At 41.8% G+C, this 17700-nt stretch overlaps 2 pseudogenes; one reads left to right on the forward strand and one right to left on the reverse strand.

Annotated features, from left to right (window-relative positions):
- LOC105526303 overlaps positions 1-9187 on the forward strand; it is a 72087-nt pseudogene extending 62900 nt beyond the window's left edge.
- A 5997-nt stretch (positions 9188-15184) lies between these two features.
- Positions 15185-17700, reverse strand: part of LOC105526304 — a 56309-nt pseudogene continuing 53793 nt past the window's right edge.

A 17700-nucleotide genomic window follows, 5' to 3' on the forward strand; every position in this document is an offset into this window, starting at 1 on the left:
CTGCTGCCTTGCGGTTAGATTGCCGCAGACTGCTGTGTTAGCAAGGAGGGAGGCTCCGTGGGCGTGGGACCCTCCCGGCCAGGTGTGGGATATATTCTCCTGATGTGCTGGTGTGCTTACAGCGCAGTATTGGGGTGGGAGTTACCCGATTTTCCAGGTGTTGTGTGTGTCAGTTCCCCTGGCTAGGAAAAGGGATTCCCTTCCCCCTTGTGCTTCCCAGGTGAGGCGATGCCTCGCCCTGCTTCAGCTCTCGCTGGTCAGGCTGCAGCAGCTGACCAGCACTGATTGCCCGGCACTCCCTAGTGAGATGACCCCAGTACCTCAGTTGAAAATGCAGAAATCACCGGTCTTCTGTGTTGCTCGCGCTGGGAGTTGGAGACTGGAGCTGTTCCTATTCGGCCATCTTGCTCCACTCCCAAAAACCTATGTGACTTTCCTATTTGTCCTGGACTCTGCCAAAAGAGAGCGTTATAACATATTGCTGAGTCAAAAACCTAGTTGTGGGGTTCAATCAGGCTTGTGTGAAAAATATTAAAGATAGTTATAGTAGTATCCAGAAACCTTCCTGGAAGGCCGAGAAGTTTGCATAGCTTTAGTAAGAGTTAGGGCTGAAGGCAACCTGATCCTTACCTTAAGTAAATAGCTTAAAGTGAGTAACAAGGAATGTAGAGTAGTTTATCTTATTAACTTGTTTTCCTAAGACTCACCTTTTTTTCACCCTAGGTGCTTAATTGCTTTCTACCCAGGAGGTCCACAATGTCAATTGCCCTCTAGTGATATTGATTCAAGCCTTTGTCAATTAAACATTCCTGAGTAAATGTGAGTCTCACTGGCTAGTCAGGGCTGCAGATGTTTACAGCACTCTGTATGGAGTCTGTAAGCGACCCAGATGCTCAGTAGAACTAGCAAAGCAGAATATCTGTGTGTCAGTATACTTTATTCATCCGTTGTTGAGTCAGGGTCTGCGGGACAGAACTTGCACCTAAGGGGTGTGACTATCCAATATTTTTTCAACCCTGTGTTCAATGGGCATGATGACATGTTATTTGAGACTGTATCCAGGTGATGTGACTCTTCTGACAGGGTCCTGCCTACAGAAAAGATCATAATATATCCCTGGCTTGTGACTCAGATGATGCAACTCTTCTATCTTGTTTCTGTCCAAAGGTGAAATTGTGACATATACCTGGATTCAGCTCATATGCACAGTAATAACTCATGTACCTAGACCCAGCCAGCGAATATATTTTGACTCACATAGCCATTCTTATGGCCATGGGTAAAGTCCTAGCTCTCCCACCTGTAAGAATTCACAGAAAACTATGCTACTTAGGCATATCATATAAAGCTTGAGTGGTACAAAGAGTGTCATAACAGGCACCAGCAACCAGGTGCTGTTGCGATTCTTAGATGCACATCCAACTGACATGATAGTCATTCTCATATATGAACAGAGCCTACGAATGAGGTACTTAATCTCACACACATAAGCAGTTGAAGCGTGAAGTGTCTACTCTCCTACATTAATCTGATCCACAGGTGGTTTGGTGACATTTGAATCATGATTCAGCAAACCTGTGTTGCTTTTACTCCCCTACTGGAACACAATCAAGTGGGATTGGGATTGGGGCTCTTATACATGGATCTTGCCTATTGTTGAGATTGTGACTCCTGTATTTTGACCCAACTCATAGGAGGTGTTATCTCTCACACCTGAAGCCAGGACTTTTGTCAGACTGTGAAACTTATTTCTGAACATTTTTGAGTGTGTGATTGAGAAGTATGACTTTGCCCAGCATCCGAGTGTTTTGACTCTTCTTTCTAGGCCGAGCACAGTTGAAATTGTGACATACATACACCAAGCAACCAAGCAATGTGTAATACCTCATTTGGCAATGCAGTCGAGGGCACTTTTACATATCACTAAGACCAGTGTCCAGCTGATGTGAAATATTGGCCTGAACCCTGCCTACAAAAGCATTGTGGCTTTTATCTAGCTCCATTACCTAAGTGATGTGACTTCCTTCTACTGCCTTGGGCCTGCACTTATGGTGAATTGTGCCACAAAATTGGGCACAGCAACCAGGTTACGTGACCCCTTTTTTTTGGTGGGGGGACGGTCTGTCAATAGGAAGCTTTGTAATGTATCACTTGGCTCAGCACCTAGAAAATGTTTCTTCTCTCTTGCCTGGGCCCTGACCAGCAGAGAGATTGTGACATATTGCTGAACCCAGCATCAAGATGAAGTCACTCTCCTGCTTTGATCTTGCACACAGGGACCTTTGTGACATATATACAGGCCAACTGCCTAGGTAAAGTTTTTCCCCTCTCCTGCCTAAGCCCTGCCCATGGGGAGGATTTAGATATATCACTGAAACCAGCATCCAGGTGATATAACTCTTTTTCCAGAGTCTTGTGACATTTCACTGGACCAGCACCCACTCAGGCGATGTGACTTTCCTTTCTTCTCCCTGCCCACAGGTGATGTTGTGCCACATACCTGAGACCAGATCAATAGCCTAATAATGACTCTTTTACCTAGAGCCAGGACATGTACAGGATGGTAACTCTCATCTCTGAACCTTCCACAGGTGTTATTGTCACATATACCTTTTCCAGCTCCTGGATTTAATAATCCAGCCTAGTTATAGCCCTGAGATTTAATAATCCAGCCTAGTTATAGCCCACAGATGATATTTTGACATATACTTGGGTCAAGAACCTTGGTGATTTGACTCTCATGTCTCAGAGTATCCTTAGAAGGGATCATAACATATATCTGGACCCATCGTCTAGGTTATGTAACTCTTTTCTCCTGCCTGAACCCTGCTTCCAGTGAAGCATTTCTAAGTGCTGCATCCAAATGACATGACTTTCTTGCCTGGGCCCTTTCACCAGGAGGCATTTTGACATATCTCTGGGTCCATCATTTAGGTGATATGACTCTCCTGTCCTGCCTGGACACTCTCCACAAGGGGCATTATGCCATAGAGCTGGGGCTAGCAACAAAGCTTTGTGAATTTTCTGTTAGGGCCCTGCCTACAAAGAGAATTTTGGAATATCTCTGGCTTAGAAATTTAGCAATGTGGTGGTTCTGCCTGTTTAGTAACCACAGAGGAGATGGTGAAATATATCTAGGCACAGCTAACAGGCATGATAATGGCTCTTACATGTGGACCCAGCAAATAGGAGAAATTTTGACTTTTATAACTAGGCTTATGGACATGAGTGATGTCCAGGATTTCCTTCTTGTAAGAAGGTAACAGAAGATTACAACACTCACAGTTATTTTGTAACACCTTTGGGTTGTATAGGGAGTGTCACAACAGGGCCTAACACACAGAAGAAATTGTGACTGTCATATGCACACCCAGCTGACAGTAAAGACTTTTCACAATCACAGATGGATGAAGGCAACTGTCCTACATGAAAACGGGACGTGTGTGGTATTGTACATCTAAAACCTAGAATTTTATTCCATCGTGACTGTGATATAAATCATTGCCAGGCACCTGCATGATTTCACTCTTCAGACTGGTTCTATTCTACATATGGGATTTTTATATCTACCTGTGCCAACCTTGAAGGGTTGTGACTTCTCTGCCTGGACCATGCTCTCAGTAAGAATTGTGACATCACTGGATCCAGCATCCAGGTGATGTTACATTTTTGCCTGCACCATGCCTGCAGACATAACTGTGACATATCATTGTGTCCATCAGTTAGAAGACATAACTCTCTATGGAATGAGCCCTGTACACAGGGCAAAATAATGTTGTATTCCTAGGCTGGACATACTCTTTTGCCAGAGCCAGGCCCAAAAGAGGGCATTTTGACATATTACAGGTCCTATCATGTAGGTGACAAGACTCTTCTGCTTGGGGCTTGCCCACTTGAGTAGTGACATATTGCTAGGCCAGGCACAAAGGTGATGGTACTCTTTTGCCAGGGCCATGCTTTCAGGAAGGCTTTATGACATATCTCTGGGTCCATCACCTAGGTGATGTGACTTCCTGCTTGGCCCTGCCCACATGGAGCATTGTGACATAAGAGTAAAACCTGCACCTAGGTGATGTAACTCTCTTGCCTGAATCCTTTTCTAACGGGGACTTACGAATATCTCAGTATGCAGGACCAGGTGATGTGGCTCTTCAGCATGGTTTCTGCCCACATAGTAAATTGTGACATATACGTAAATATGCACCTAAGTGATATGACTCTCTTTTTGTGCCTGATCCCTGCCTGCTGATGACATTAGGCCATATCTCTGAGTCCATGACCTAAACGATGAGACTCTCTTATTCTGTCTGGGCCTTTACAATGGGATGATTGTAACATATTGATGAGCCCAGCACTTAGGTAATGTGACTCTTGTCTTGTTGCTGAACAGTGGCCACGAATAGAACTTTTACCATATTTTAGGGCCCAGCACCTGGATAATGTTACTCTTCTCACTAGGTTGTGCATAAAGGTGGAATTGTGGCATAGTGCTTGACCCAGTACCCTAATTATGTGACTCTCCTGCATGTGCCTGAGCTACAGAAGGTATTTTGACATAACTTTGGTGCATTTTGTAGGTGTTTTAGCTTCATCACTTTATTGGGTTTCTTCCACATGTGGTTGTATCATATTGCTGGCTCCAGCCCCCAGTTAATATGACCCTCTTTCCTAGGCGCTGCTTAGAGAGGGCATTGAGACATATTGCTTGACACAGCACCTAAGTGATGTTAACCTTCTGCCTAGTTTTCTGCCCACAAATGGGATTATGACAAATACCTTGCTTCAGTTCAAAGGCATGATGATCAAGCTTCTATTGTGGTTCAGCCAATAGGAGATATTATGCCTCTCACCACTAGGTTTAAGTCAATAGCTAAAGTCCTTCATTGCATATTTGTACAAAGCTCACCAGAGTTTATGACACTAACTCATATCATAAAAACTTATTGGGTGGTACAGAGTTTCATAACAGGGCCCAGCAAAATGTTAAGATTGTGACTCTCCACTACATACTCAGTTGAAAGCAAAAGTTGTTGCCATCCTACATTTACAATGCCCATTGTCGAGGTCCTGAGTCTAACAAGTGAATACAGCACAAAGTTGGAATTGTGACTTTCATAAGTGGATGTGCCCACAGGTGAGATGATGACTCATTTTCTGACCTAGCTCACAGGCATAATAATGGTCTCATCCCTGAAACCAGCCTATTGGAGAGCTGTTGACTGTCATACCTGGGATTAGGGCAATATGTAAGATCATGAGTCCATATAAGCATGTAGACCTCAGAGAGGTTTGCAACTCTCATGCATGTTGTATCAAGTTCTCAGATGTTGTAGAGAGTGTCATACAATGGCCAGCACACACGTGATATTGTGACTCTCATATACACAACTAGCTAACTGTTAATGGTGCCACCCTTAACGATGAGGAGATTGTTTCATATCCCTTGGCCTAGTACCCCGGTGTTGAGACATTTTTGTTTAAATTTCTTTCCGTAAGGGCATTGTTACATATCACTGGGTCAGAATCATGATAATCTGACTCTTCTGCCTGGGCCCTGCAAATGGGATATTTTCATATATGTCAAGGCCTATTGGCTAGTTGCTATATCTCTGCTGCCAGTGCCCTGCTCATAGGGGACACAGTGACATATCACTAGATACAGCATCTATGTAATGTGGCTCTCCTCTCCTGTCTGGATCCTGCCACTGACGAAATTGTGAGATACCACTGAGTGCAAAACCTAGGTGACATGACTTTCCTCTCTGTCCTGGACTCTGCCAAGAGAGGGAATTATTACATATTGCTGAGCCCAGCACTCAGGTCGTGTGATTCTCTTTTTTTCTTTAAACCTTTCTACATAGGGTACGGTGACATATTACTTGAGGCTATACCCAAGTAATGTGGCTCTTCTGCCTGGTTTCTGCCCACATGTTAGATTGTGACATATAACTAGGGAAGCACCTTGGTGATATGACTCTCCTTTTCTACCTGGACCCTGCCTACAGGGGACACTGGGATATATCTCTGAGTTCATGACCTAAGTGAAGTGATTCTCTTTTTCTGCCTCATCTTTACATTTGGGGGATTATGACATATTGCTGAGACCAGTACTCAGGTTATTTGACTCTCCTTTTTTTCTCAAACCATGCCCACAAACAGAAATTTTGACCTATTGCACGGTCCAGCAAGCAGATAATGTTACTGTTTTGCCTGGGTCCTGCACATAGAGAGGATTATGGCATATTGCTGGGTCCAGCATCCTGATAATGCGACTCTCATGCCTGTGCCGGAGCCAAAGAAGGTATTTTGACATATCCTGGGTCCATTATATGGGTGTTTTGGCCATATAATGTTTGGTTAGTGGCTCAGGCCTGGAGAGCCTGCCCAGTAAGAATATACGAGAGCAGGCACTCACGTAACAGTCTGGCCACTTTTCTGAGGGGCTGCTGCGGTATGCCGGTGTCAACTGCAGTCTCTAGTCACCTCAGATTTTCCAATACCTAAAGTGATCACCAGTGAATGCTGCAAAACAGCAACAATGGCAGCATGCCCTTTTCCCCGGTAGCTCTATCCTAGGGAGGTATAGACTTGTCTCCAGGTCAAAAGCTACTGTAGGAAGTAGCTGGAAGCCCCTTTTGAAAGGTCTTACCCAGTGAGGAGAACATGATTGGGGATCGACTTCAGAAAGCAGCCTAGCCACATTTTTGTAGGACAGGTATGTTGTGCAGAAGTATCACTTGCACCCCCAGTTTATTTGAATTCTCCAAAGCCAGAAGGCTGGAATAGCTAAGTCACAAAAACAGCAAAAATGGCAACTCACTCTTGCTCTAGAAACTATATCCCAAAGAGGTTTCAAAATTCCATTGACGAAAGATGGAAAGGCGTAGCTGGCCACCCTGGTTAAGAAGTATTTTCAAGTGTGCAGGAACAAGATTGGGAACCTGCTTTAACAGGAAGTCTGGCCGTGTCTTTTTAGAGCACCTGTACTCTGCTAGGAGATCCTTTCTGCCTCTAGTCAACTTGGACTCTTCAAAGCCTAAAGGTTGGAATGCCTAAGCAACAAAGATGGTGGGCCACTCCTCTTTCTGGTAACTCCATCCCAGGGAGGTGCAGTGCTCCTACCAATGGTTGGCTGGAATTCTAAGCCAGCAGGCCATACCTTGTGAGGCACTGTGGAAGTGGGTCCTACAGACTATCACTATTCAGCCCCCTGGATTCCACCTCTTTCCTATGGGTATGTACAGGGGTGTAACCTCCTGCTTTGCTGGAGTTGTAGCTACTTTTTCTGAGAAGCCTTGAAAGCCAGAGTATCTATGGCTCTTGAGTCTCTGCACAGGCCTGAGCGGCTGCTCTTCTGCGACTCCATGTAGCTCTATGTGTTCAACTGAAGGCCTTGGTGAAGTGGGTTCATGAGGGTATCTCCTCACCTCAGGGTTGCAAAGATCTGTGGAAGAATTGTGGGTTCCCAGGGTCTACATGCACTCACTGCTTTACTGGTTGGGGAGGTTCCCTTGGTTCCATGTTGTTCCCAGGTGGCCTGTTGTCCTGCCTTGCTTTACTCCATTCTCCATAACTTAAGTTGTTTTTTTTAAGTTAGTCCCAGTGGAAGTAGCTGGAAGTTTCATTTGAAAGTGCTGTATTTATGCACACCTTGTATTCCTCTCTATGAGAACTACGCAGTCTAGCTGCTTTCAGTCAGCAAACTTGATCACTTTCTTCTAAAAGGAGTCTACTTTTTTATATTAAAAGAATTTAATATATTTTCAAACGCAAATATTAGTGTAATTTACCTCTTAACGTTTGATGTTGTGTCTTCATTTCTAGAATTTATGGGAAAGAACATGGTCAATGGTTGTCACACTAGAGTTATGAGAGGTTCTTCTATATTAGATGGACAGATTTGTATACTTTCTTACAGGAGATTTAGAAAACTGAAATCTAAGATACATGAAGACATTCTAAGTCGAAACACCACTTAGTGGTTGATTTACAACAGTATCATAGGTGACATGATGCTAGGAGAGTGGAAAGTGATAAAGATAATATTCTGCATATAGTAAGAGAAGCAATTTAAATTTTATAAGGAAATTACCTTTTGCAAATTAAGGTAATTAAAATACAGTGAATTTCAAAATGCCTTTTTAATGACAAAGTGTGAACTCAATTTGTTTTAATAAGCCAAAATTGTTGCTATTGTGTTAAGGCTATTTTACTTGGAATGTGTATCTTGCAACTGGTGTTAACTTATCCCATCTTACCCAAGGTTGTAGGTAACAGATGGTAACAATATACTATTGGGTGACAGTGGAATAACTTCTGTAATGATTCCTTTGTCAGTGGTGTTTAACTTAAATGATTTAGACAACATGCTTCCTACAACTTACGTTTTTGTTTTTATTGTAACTACAGGTTATTATGATGGTTGTAATGAAGATTGTATGAGTGTAATGCAACTATATGATTCAGAATTCTAAGCAACTATTTACAAAATTTTACTCTATTATATTTGTTGAACATATGACTAGACTTTTACCTTTGATTTACATGGATTTAAATATGCAGATGCATCACTGTAAAATAAACTTAGTTGTAACAGATTTATACAGAAATTAGTCATATTTGTTTATGGTTGTGTACCAACTTGAGAAGAAAAGAAAAATACTAGAATGAGACAGATAATTTTACCAGTGTTGATAACTCACCAGCAAACCAGAAAGTTCAAAGATTTTGAAAGCAAATTTATTTTCTCTGTTTTGTATTATATTTATTTTTACCTACTCTGCTGTTCTGGGCTCTCAGAAGTATACTTCTGGCAGACATTACTGGAAGGTAAAAGTGAGAAACAAGCCTAAATCAAAATTGATTGTGTACAAGGCTATCCTCTTAGGAACTGGCAGGATCAGTCTTCAGTTCCAGGTAGATTTGGGGCAATTGGTTGATGTATAAAGAGTGGTTATGCTGCATCAGGTCCTGAAAAAACCCGGGTTTTGCTCATAATAAAACACAGTAAGACTGGTAGTTTTTTGGACTATGACTTAGGTGATTTAAAAATAATAATAATATAAACGATAGGTTTGTTCCATATATTTTTAATGATTCTTTTACAAGAGCTTTTTGGCCTTATTTCTATACTGAAGCAGATTCTGAATGTCTTAAAATCTCTTTATTATGTTCTACTAGTAAATGAATCTAGTTTTTGTTGGCATTTAGCAAGTACGTTTAATCTCATTTCTAAAATCTTACATTTTACTACTGAAGAACAGAATAAATTTTTTTTCTGGCACCTATAAAAACATGTTCATAATGTTATTTCATAGATACTATGAATATTAATTGTCAAGTGTGTTAATTTCTGAGGTAAAATATTTGAGAATTATATTGCCCAATCTGTCCAATAAAATGTTTTTAAGTTGCCTATTTAAAAAAATCTGTCAATTTTGAATTGTATACCTAGCTAAAATTTTTTAACATTGAGGATAAGCTGTAAAATAATTCATACAAATAATATAAACTAAGTTTACTTAAATTATTTACTTATTTAAGAAATCTAATTACATTTTAGATAAATTGCTCTCACATGTTACTGTTTGTTTAGCATATTGTTTTTTAAGATTTTGCCTCTAAAACAGGTAACAGTTTGAACAAAAAAATCCCACAATTTGATGACTGGCATGAAAATAAATTTCACAAAAATAAAAGGTTTATATAATTACCTGATTAAAATAATGTAAAGGATAAAAATGTTAATATTTATTTTTTACACATTATTGGGCAAAAGTAACCCTGAGACAGTAATGTGCACAAAATACTATTAATTGTATTCTTGAGACTGGCACTTACAGAAACTCCACCATAGGCCCAGGATTCCCTAGGCATTTCTTCCAGGAGAACAGCCAATGGAATTCAAGCAGAAGGCCATGTCCACAAATGTAAATGGATGCTCACCTCCTAGAGACCAGTGGGTGGTGGTTGCAGAAAGAGTAGGACCTTCTTGGTGGTCCGGGAAGGCATTATCAGCACCACACTAGAAAAGGGGCCTGGAGCTCCACTGCACCCTCCTACCTGCAGGGGCCTCAAAGGGCCCTGGGAGAGGCCAGCCTAGGTGCTCTGTCCTGTCCCTGGCCCTTGAGTCGTTCCTCACCTGCTAGCTTTTTCCACAAACAATTCAGGATGGCAACCCCCAGTGCAGCCCCACTAGAGGAAGGCGATCAAGAGTGTCAAGGTCCACACCCATCTTTGCACATTTAGTGACTTATTAACTAGTCAATAAGTTAGAGAAGAATATGCTGCTATGACCCCCTGAGATCACATTTTAGGAGGAAACCTGGGGGGCACCTGCACCTGCCTGAGGCTGTGCATTGGAGGAAGGATGGACAGGCCACCTGGGCTTCAGGGAACGTGTGCCCCTAGCCACCCCAGGGAGACATGGACTTAGCAAGAGCAGGCAATAAGGGTGTCATACAGCAGACATGCTGAGCTGTCAGGTGGGCACAAAGGGGTAGGCATGGGGGGTCCCTGAGGGAGAGGACCTTCTCAGGGCCCTGAACCCAACCCAGAGATACCCCAGGATCTTGAAGCCCAGGCTGTACCTGGAGTTGCAGGGTGGGCACTGTGCAGTGGCCTGTTAAAAGTGGGGTGAGCAGCCAGTCAATGAGGGGCTTTCATTGCCCATTTTTCTGATCAGCAAATTGATCCCCCAAAGCCCCAAGCCAGGAGGGACAAAAGCGCTGGACTGAGGCATGACTTTTTTTTTCAGTGGCTCCCATAAGCCTCAGACCTCCCTGGGCTTGTTTGAGACCTCCCTGGGCTTGTCTTGAGGAAGAAGATCCCTCTTCCTTGTGAGCATAGGCACAGAAGCAACCAGACGTGTGGTAGGCCAACCAACAGCCACATTTTTAGGCCCACCTGGGCCTCCTCAGTCCACTGGCATGTGAAACCCAACTGGCATTCCAGAGTTCAGAATTCACATTTATTTCCAGAACCAAGGAGTTCAGCACCTGGGATGGAGCAGAAGTGGGCCTATTAATTCCTTGGCACAAGGCCCAAATCAGAGAACTGGCCTGACTGTGCTGCTGTACCAAGGAAGTGGGTGTCCTGTTTGAAGCAGATCCCACTCTCTTCCTGCCTCCAGTTATTTCACATGCAGCTTGTCATTTGTACCAGCTCTTTCTCTACCCCCACCAACATCCTACCATTTTTGAAATTCCTCTGAAGACTGCATGAGCCAAGCATTAAGGGTCACAGTGCTCTAGGCTACTCAATTTCACCTGTGAGCAGAAACAAGGCAGGAGAGTCTCATCATCTGGATTCTGGGCTCAGGATATGTTATGATCTCCTTTGTAGACAGGGCCATATCAGAAGAGTCACATCACCTGGTTACAGCCTCAAGTAATATGGGACCATGTCCACTGTAGACGGAGTTGAAGAAAAAGGGGAGAGTCACACCACCTAGGTGCTGAGCTCAACAATATCTAATAATCCCCTGTTTTGGCAGACTCCAGAATATAGAGGAGAGTTGCATTACCTAGGTTTTGCACTCAGAGTTATGCCATAATTCCTTTTGTGCGCAGGATCTAGGCAGGAGAGGAGAGTCACATTTCCTAGATGCTACACCCTGCAATGTCACAATGTCCCTTGGGGGTAAAGCGCAGTAAAAATAGACCAGTCACCTAGCTGATAGGCTCAGATATATGTGATAATATCCCTTGTTGGAAGGGCCCAGGCAGAAGAATCACATTATTGTGATTCTGACCCAACGATATGTCACAATGCACACATGGGATACAATTAAAGAAAAAGTTTTAACACCTGGGTACTAGGCCCAGTGACGTGACACAATCTCCTAATCTTTAAGGGTGATACCTTTAGCTGTTAGCTTGGTGTGTATGAAAGTCACAATGTCACTTATGTGCTAGGCAATTGTATGAAGCCCTCTACAACATCCGAGAGCTTTATACAGCATGCATGAGAGTTGCAAGCTATTCTGAGGCCCTCACGCTTGTATGGACTCACAATTTTATATATTGACTTAAATCTAGGTATGACAGTCAACATCTCTCATTTGGGCTCAGTTCAGGAATGAGACACATTTTATGCCTGTGAGCTGGCTCCAAAAATGAGCCACAATTGCACCTGTGGCCCAATGCCCATATGAGAGTCAAAATTCTATCTTTGTACTGTTTTCACCTATTAGACTCAGTACTGCAACAGTGGGCTTTGTAAGTGTGGGATGGTAACAAATTTTAATTTCACCTGGGTGTGTAATTGAGAGTCACCAAGTTAGGCAATGAATGCCTAAATTGGCCAAAAGCACAGATCCTCTGTCCTGAGCTGACTGCACTGAGGGATTGCTGACCTACATCTCTCTGAGATGCAGCCCCTAGAAGACAAGCAAAAAGGTGGGGCAGAAAACCAGCTCATGTGGTGCCCAGAGGGTTTGGCACAAGGGAATCTATAGTTAAGTGTGGCCTGTGATGGTCATTTCTCTAGGCCCAACTTTCTCCCATAAAAGACTTTAGCCCTAGGGGAACTGCTGGACCTAATTTCTGCAGGATGGTCTTGCAACTCAGAAGAATCTGGTCCAGCTGAGCACTCCTTGGTCTGTTGGCCTCTCCCAGGGGCCCAGTCTGGCTACAGATGCTGACAGGGCAGTCTCAGGTACTCTGAGAGCCCATACCATAGCATCTGCACTGGTGGGCCATGCCTGATCCCTGAAGTGCTCCAGCAAGGCAGCCCATATGACTGCACCAGCCCACATGATGATTCCTCCCCACACTGAAGGGGAAGCCCTGACACCAGGGCAGCTGCCCACATTACTTTGCTGGCACATGTCTGCAAAGAAGGGTGTGGCTTTGCTTGCCCCACCAGCAAATGGGAATGCAGTATGCCCTGCCATCTTCAGTGACTGCCATTGCAGATGAAGCTTTGGTGGGCAGAGAGCCAGAAAGCCCCACCCCTGCCTTTTTCCTAACACTTTACAGAGAACAGGGTATCCTTCCAGACTCTAAACAATCACTCCTTCTTGGGAGGGCATAAAAAGGCATCAAAATCTTCACTAGCCAGTATCCTGCCCCAAGCCAACACCACCTTTAGTGCAACATTGCACACAGTCTCCAGGAGGTATCCCCACTCCCCTTCCAGCTGCTTTGCTCCTGCCACTGAGGTGAATGCCCAAAGACAGGCAGAAACCCCATATCCACTAGCACTCTGCTTAGTGGTGGCACTTTAGTCCCACAGAGTGGCAGAGTCCAAATATCAAGGAGCCAGAGAAGACAGTTGGCGCTCAATGCAAGTCCCCCAGGGTATGCAGTCTCTGAGTTGTGAGCTGAGCATTGCTTCCCCACCACCACCACACAAAAAAGTATCTCCCAGGAACAAAGCCAGTTGGCTGAATCCACCTTATACCACAATCAAATACTCAAGACCATCAAACAGGATTTTAAAAAAAAAAAAAAACCCATTCAAAGGTCGGCAACCTCAAAGATATGCCCACAAAGATGAGATTAAATCAGTGCAAAAATGTTGAAAACCCCAAAAGCCAGAGTAACTTCTTTAACCCAAATGACCAAATAATGTTTCCAGCGAGGCCTAATATGCTAGAAGTAGAATTCAGAATATGGATAGAAATAAATTTCATTGAGCTACAAAAGTAAGTTGCAACCCAATTCAAGGAAGGGAAAAAATTGCAGGAACTGACAGAAAAAAAACAACCAGTCTGGAGAAAAATGTGGCCAACCTGATAGGTCTGAAAAACACAATACAAAAACTTTTTAATGTAATCACAAGTATTAACAGCAGAATAGGCCAAGCAGAGAAAAGAATCTCAGAACTTCAAGACTGGATTTCTGAAATAAGACAGACAAGAATAGTGAAAAAAGAATAAGCAGGAATGAACAAAACCTCTATTAAATATGGGATTATGTAAAGAAACCAAATCTATGATTAAAGAGAGTGCCTGAAAGTGATGAGGAGAATGAAAACAACTTGAAATACATATTTCGGGATATCATCCATGAGAACTTTCCCAACCTAGACACAGAGGCCAACATTCAAATGCAGGAAATGTGGGATATCCCCAGTAAGATATCCCATGAAAAGTTCATCCCCAAGACACATAATCATGAGATTCTCCAAGGTCAAAATGAAAGAACAAAAAATGTGTTAAAGGCAGCTAGAGAGAAAGGACAGGACACCTCTAAAAATAGCCCATCAGACAACAAACCTTTCAGTCAAAATCCGACAAGTCGGCCGGGCGTGGTGGCGCAAGCCTGTAATCCCAGCACTTTGGGAGGCCGAGATGGGTGGATCACAAGGTCAGGAGATCGAGACCATCCTGGCTAACATGGTGAAACCCCGTCTCTACTAAAAAATACAAAAAACTAGCCGGGCGAGGTGGCGGGCGCCTGTAGTCCCAGCTACTCAGGAGGCTGAGGCAGGAGAATGGCGTGAACCCGGGAGACGGAGCTTGCAGTGAGCTGAGATCTGGCCACTGCACTCCAACCAGGGTGACAAAGTGAGACTCCATCTCAAAAAAAAAAAAAAAAAAAAATCCGACAAGTCAAAAGAGATTAGGTGCCAATATTCAACACTCTTTAAAAAAGAATTTCAACCCAGAATGTCATATTTGACCAAAGTAAGCTTCACAAGTAAAAAATAAATATGATCCTATTCAGATTAGCAAACAAGAGTTTCTGAAGAAAGTACTAAATAGGAAAAGACTATTACCACTCACTACAAAATGACACTGAAGTACAACTGCAGACACTACAAAGCAACCACGTAAACAACTGTGCAAAATAGCCAGCTAAGATTACAGTGACAGAATCAAATCCAGACATATGAATACTAACATTAAATGTAAATGGGCTGAATGCTCCAGTTAGAAAACAGAGTGGCAAGCTGAATAAAGAATCGAGATCTAATGGTATGCAGTAATCGAGACGCCTGTCTCAAATAAGCTCAAAATAAAGGGAAAAAGAAAAGTCTACCAAGCAAATATATAACAGAAAAAAAGCAGGGGTTGCAATCCTAGTTGCTGGCAAAACAGACTTTAAATCAACATAGATTTTTTTAAAAGAAGATAAAGAAGGGCATAGTAAAGGTCTATATATGCACCCAACACAAAAGCACCCAGATTATAAAGCAAGTTCTTAGAGACCCTCCAAGATGTTAAGTTAAATGTTCTTCAATGGTCATTACCTTTATACTGCATTTGTTCAGTATTAAGCCTCTGATATTGAACACAGTATGAGGACTTGTTAAAGGCTTTTCCACATTTTAAACCCTTGTGGAGCTTCCTTCTAGTGTGAATTCTCTGATGTCTAATGAGGTGTGAGAATTAGCAAATTGCTTTGCCACTTTCTTCACATTTGTATGGTTTCTTTCCACTGTGAAATCTCTTATAATTAGTAAGGTCTGAGAAGCACTTAAAGGTTTTGCCACATTCTTTACATTTGTAATGTGTCTCTTTCATATGAATTATCTTGTGTTAATAAGGGTTGAGGAGTGGGTAAAGGCTTTGCCACATTCTTCACAGATGTAGGGTTTCTCTCCAGTGTGAATTGTCTTATGTTTACTAAGGGCCGAGAACCATGTAAAATCTTTTCCACATTCATTATATTTGAAGGGTTTCTCTCCAGTATGAATTATCTTATGTTTAGTAAGGTCTGAGAACCACCTACAGGCTTTGTTACATTCTTCACACGGGTAGGGTTTCTCTCCAGTATGAATTCTCTTATGTTTGGTAATATTTGAGAAGCACTTAAAGGCTTTGTCACATTCTTCACATTCGTAGGGTCTGTCTCCAGGATGAAGTCTCCTCTGTTTAATAAGGGTTGAGGAGAGGGTAAAGTTTTGCCACATTCTTCACATTTGTAGGGTTTCTCTACAGGATGAACTCTCTTATGTTCGGTTACATTTGAGAAATTTGTAAAGACTTTGCCACACTCTTCACATTTGTAGCATCACTCTGCAGAATGAATTCTCTTCTGTAGAGTAAAATCTGAGAACAACCTACAGTCTTTGCCACATTCTTCATATTTGTAGCATTTCTCTCTGCTAAAAATTTTCTTTTATTCAGTGAAAGTTGAGCACAACTCAAAAACTTTGACATATTTATTACATTTACAGGTTTTGTTATGGGTAGTTGACAAATATTGAGGAAGGCCATTATAACTTTTCTGTCTCTTGCAATTACTCACACTTTGGTAGTCATTCCATATTTTATCAGAATCACTTTTTGAAATGAATCTTTTATGTCATGGTCCAGCAATATCTTTGCAGTAAAATGAAAAAAAGCCAGCTGAAGAAAAAAACATAACAAAATTTCTCCCTCATTGGACTCAGGTGAATACACTTTACAAGTATATAATTACACAAAGCATATTAGGAAGCTGACAATAAAATACCACAGGCTCTAATTCCTTTATAGACATATAAACCTAACAGAAATACATGGACAAAAATACCTTTGTGAAAAGTCTAAGAACCAGATAAGCATTTGCAGGACCCTAAGTGAGCAAAATGCCAAGAACTACATAGTAGTGTATTATAAGTGTTTCATATTTACCCTCCACAGCCATTCTTTATCCTATGATGACTTTAAATGCATGGCAGCGGAGGCTAAGGCAGGAGAATCGCTTGAACTTGGGAGGTGGATGTTGCCGTGGGCCAAGATCATGCCATTGTACTCCAGCCTGGGCAACAAGAATAAAACTCCAACTCAAAAAAAAAGAAAGAAGAAAGAAAAAAAAATTCAGAATCTTTTTTAACTAAAAAATACACAAATCCAGAGACAATGCCCATAGAACAGGCTTGAGAGACTCCAAGAATCTCTACCCTAAAAAATTGGTACCATATGCCCACAGACAAAAGCCACTTAATAAAGATTTTGATATGTGTCTTTTTATTATACAAATTGCAACCTAAGATTACAACATATACAAAACATAAAGAAAATATGGTTCAAAGATAAAAATGAATATCCAGAAATCAATTATAAAAAAATGGAGATTTAAAAATTACCTGAGACACTTTGCATTAAAATCTAGATCTATTTTTAAAAGAAAAAATAAATTACCCTAAAAAATAAAAATTACCATCTCAATGATGCTCAATGAGTAAATGGAAATAAAGAAAATGAAATGAAATAACAAAAATGAAACCAAAAAATAAAATAAAAAGCATAAAAGGAAATAAAAATTGTGGAGTATAAGTATAAAAAAGAATAATATGCACTTCCACATTAGGTAAAAAAATAAGCAAATCAAGAAGCTCAGCAAATTTCAACTAAGCTTAACACAAAGCGATTTCCAAGAAGACACAACATAAGCAATGTATTGAAAGTCACAAAAAAGTAGAGAATGTGGAATGCAGGAAGAAAAAAGAGATGTGTTATTTATGTGCAAGCTTCTGCAAGATTACCAGTAAATTTATGGACATAAATCTTTCAGGCAAGAAGGGAGTAGGAAGCCATAGTTAAAACACTGAAAAAAAAAAAAGTCTAAGCAAGAATACTATATCCGGCAAAAGTATCATTAAAAATGAAAATAAAGGGGGCGGAGCAAGATGGCCGAATAGGAACAGCTCCAGTCTCCAACTCCCAGCGCAAAGGACACAGAAGACCGGTGATTTCTGCATTTTCAACTGAGGTACTGGGGTCATCTCACTAGTGAGTGCCGGACAATCGGTGCTGGTCAGCTG

The sequence above is a fragment of the Colobus angolensis genome, unplaced genomic scaffold, assembly GCF_000951035.1.
Source record: "Colobus angolensis palliatus isolate OR3802 unplaced genomic scaffold, Cang.pa_1.0 Scaffold588, whole genome shotgun sequence".
In the NCBI taxonomy this organism is placed as follows: domain Eukaryota; kingdom Metazoa; phylum Chordata; class Mammalia; order Primates; family Cercopithecidae; genus Colobus; species Colobus angolensis.